This window comes from Rhodamnia argentea, chromosome 5 (genome assembly GCF_020921035.1).
Source record: "Rhodamnia argentea isolate NSW1041297 chromosome 5, ASM2092103v1, whole genome shotgun sequence".
In the NCBI taxonomy this organism is placed as follows: Eukaryota; Viridiplantae; Streptophyta; class Magnoliopsida; order Myrtales; family Myrtaceae; genus Rhodamnia; species Rhodamnia argentea.
In genome coordinates this window covers 22,385,032-22,388,310 of record NC_063154.1, presented here as the reverse complement: position 1 = coordinate 22,388,310, position 3,279 = coordinate 22,385,032, and the positions used below count along the sequence as shown (strand labels likewise).

At 38.4% G+C, this 3,279-nt stretch overlaps 2 long non-coding RNA genes across 2 annotated transcripts; both read left to right on the top strand.

Annotated features, from left to right (window-relative positions):
• Positions 1-406: 406 nt before the first annotated feature.
• On the top strand, positions 407-1,814 carry LOC125314984. Its single transcript, XR_007198338.1, has 3 exons — positions 407-532; positions 1,624-1,672; positions 1,750-1,814. It is a non-coding gene; the product is annotated as an uncharacterized LOC125314984 (long non-coding RNA).
• A 128-nt stretch (positions 1,815-1,942) lies between these two features.
• LOC115729489 lies at positions 1,943-2,980 on the top strand. The gene is made up of 4 exons (XR_004013959.2): positions 1,943-1,985; positions 2,281-2,385; positions 2,504-2,913; positions 2,945-2,980. It is a non-coding gene; the product is annotated as an uncharacterized LOC115729489 (long non-coding RNA).
• Positions 2,981-3,279: the final 299 nt, after the last annotated feature.

Here is a 3,279-nt window from a genome sequence, read left to right as displayed (position 1 = left end):
ACGATGGTCACAAGTGTTGAGAGCATTGAGTCATCAAGACTAGAGACAAATGCAACATTGTTTCATGCATTTAACTGTTTGTTATTATGATTATTCTTTCAATGTTATCGGTGTTGTTTTTCTTTCCTTTTCTTTTGTCATTAGGGTAACTGTTGTTTGGTATAATTTTCTTTTACCATTTTCACTGTCATCATTTGGGTTTTCCCAAGATGCATGCGTTAACTACAGGATTGCTTCTACCAGCATCCTCATGAGTTCATTTTCTCTGTAGAAGTTCTGATGTGAAACTATCTGCAGGGATATTGGCTGCCTACCTTGAGAAATATTGTGAGTCAGATTAATGAAACTTTTGGTCGTAATTTCCAAGATATGGCTGTTGCAGGGGAGGTTTCATTGGATGTGTATGTGATTATAGCTATTGGTTTTTTAAATATGCTGGAATGATTACATACTCACTTATTTAGTGGTATTGTCCAGATGAGCATGGCTCAGACTTTGATCGATATGGAATACTTATAAAAGTGAAATTCAGGTAAATGGATTCGAGCTTGCCATAATTTCTGTTAAGTCTGTTCGACTTCGCTTCATGCTTTATGACTTTTGATTGAACTTACTGCCTGCATACAAGAGGAATCTTTATTGAGGCAATAATCAAGATCAATGTGAAGAAGCCTGTGCCCGACTTGAAAAACCATTTTGGCACTAGTTGCTTCTTTGATCCATCGACGGCTTAAAATTTACTACGCCATCTCTCATTGTTTATCTATGGGATGAGCATTGGATGCATGTGGTGTCCCTCCATCTAATAGTTTTTGGTTTTGGATTGTACTTTCTATCATTTGTAACAAAGTCAAGTTCCGCCTCAGGTTTATTTTACTTGTGTGCCTCCTTTTTTCAATTGCATGTGTTGTTCGCAGTCTCGTTTGCATGTAAGAAGGGGTGTTAAAGTATCCAATATCGCTTTTCTTCAGAGTGTATATAAGCATTACATGCATGTCAATCCAACTTTATTAATAGTTTATCCAAAATCATTCCTATTCAGTTAAATACCTATTTCTGGTTCAGGGTTATATAAAGAAAAGGAATTGATATAACTATTAATGCGAATATTGTCAACTTGATCAGTTTATGCTACCGTCCTCAAATATCTTTATGGAAACCTCTGGGACTCTATGGGAGGATTGTAATAATCATGTTAATGAATGTGGAAGTTCAAAGGGTGTTCGGTGTTCCGGCCATCAGTTGGTCAACAAATGGGAGCTAATTGCGCTCTTGGCTTTAAGTGGGATTCTTGAAACGGAGTAGTTATCGTGAGATCAATGGATTGGGGAAGTAGAATTATTATCTTTTTGTTCATGGGTAATTTCTCAGGTATTCACAAAAGGTTAAAGGTACATAATTTTTCGGTTATATTTAGTCTTTGCATACTGTGGAATATGTTCACAATCATGGGTTACTGAAGAAGAAGCTGCTTCAGTTTAAGCACTTGTTTTGCAGTTTTTATATGGGTGCACCATTATTCGTCTAGCCATAGAGCCGCTGTATCCCTCTGCTTACTATACCTCCACTGTATACTTGTTCCATTGTTTATTCTGATCTTAATCCTCTTGCGTGGTAAATTAGGCAAGCTGGACAACTTCAAGTTCTTAGCGCTCACCACCAATCTGGAGGGGTACTTGGTAGTCTAAAGATTTAAGTTTGAATTGCTTAAAGCATGACAGGAGTGGGTAACATGTTTTTGAAACACAGGAACGCTCCGTATCAACTATTCTTTACCTTGTTTCCCTTCAAGACCCGACTAACTGCCCATTTAGGGTATAAATCAAGGTTTTGCCACCACTTGGTACTTTTGAGCTGTTGACTTGACTGATACCTAGGAACATTTTCTCTGATATACTTTTGGTTCTTCCAGGAATGGACCCTATGAATGAAAGAAAGACGTTTCAGCAATTAGTCAGTTCTGCCAGCCAACCCAGTACACCTCAGTAAGCAAACCTATGAGTGATGCAGATAACTTCCGCATTTGTTTATTAGGAAAGCCTAGACATACGGTGTCGATTCCGGTCTTCCCCCGATGTGTGGAATGTATAGGTCCCAATTTTGAGCATGGTATGCAGCATAGAATGCTTGAAATCTTTTATATAGAGATTCTTCAAGATTAAATAGACAATGCTATTTGGTTTGATAGCCTGTTTGTACGAAAGATTAGATGATTTCCTTAACAAGAAAGAAAACAATTCTCAGAGGGATAAAATAATTTGTTCAAACCATATGGTGCAGGTGTTTTCTTTCTTACTCCAAAGTTGCTACCGGATTTGGAATACAGCGAAGCATGTAGCATCCTGAATATAATGAATGGGCCTTGGATAGAGCAGCCTTCGAAAGGTCGTGCACCACCATTCATTTATCAGAATGTTTAGTTTGCCCTTCGTATGATATTTGTGCTCTCTCATTCTCATTTTTACCTATAAAGTCACATTGATTATGTGTTGTGTCGATGCAGTTTGGAGCAGCGGTGACTGTTGGCATTCAGTTACAGGCTTAGCTGGCACAAGTAGATGCTGACATCGATCTCTCTACAATATTTATTGCATGGATGCAACAACATTTGGTAGTGTGATGTGAAAAATTGTCCTGCCTACATGTCAGTTTTGTCTTGAATATGCCTCTTAAGTTTTGGTGCTGGGCATTAGAGAGTTCTCTTAATTTTCTTTTGTAGAAAAAACAAGGTCGCGTCTGGATTTACGAGCACCAACAGTATTGAACATGTAAGTTAGTAATGCCCCTGGTGCTGATGGGATGCTGTTGACATTGCTGCTCAGTGACAAATTGCCACGCTCTGTTCTTTGTATAGATTGCGTTTGAATGACTTGGCATTGTTATGTTAACTAATCTAAATAGTAAATGATTTTGGTTTGTCCTCCGCATTGAGCTCCAGATGAAGCGGTCGGACTTATGTTGATTATTGCATCAAATTTAAGGGACCAAAACCTTGTAATATTTCCTTAAAATTGTGCCTTGTTTTTCTCTGTTGCTGATCTGATCAGCACCTCCTCGTAAAATGTTTCCTGCCCAAAATCTGATCCCGCACTATGATCAAAGATAAAAGCATATTGAGGCCTGTACTCTGGGCTCCATTATAAATTTCAGACTGGATGGAAGTCTACGAGGACCACAAAATCGGGGAAGCTTTTAACTTCTTTCCTTCAAGAGGTTGTAAAAGTCATTTTTAGTGGTTCATCCATGTACTGTACGGAGACTGGCCACATTTTTGTGCAC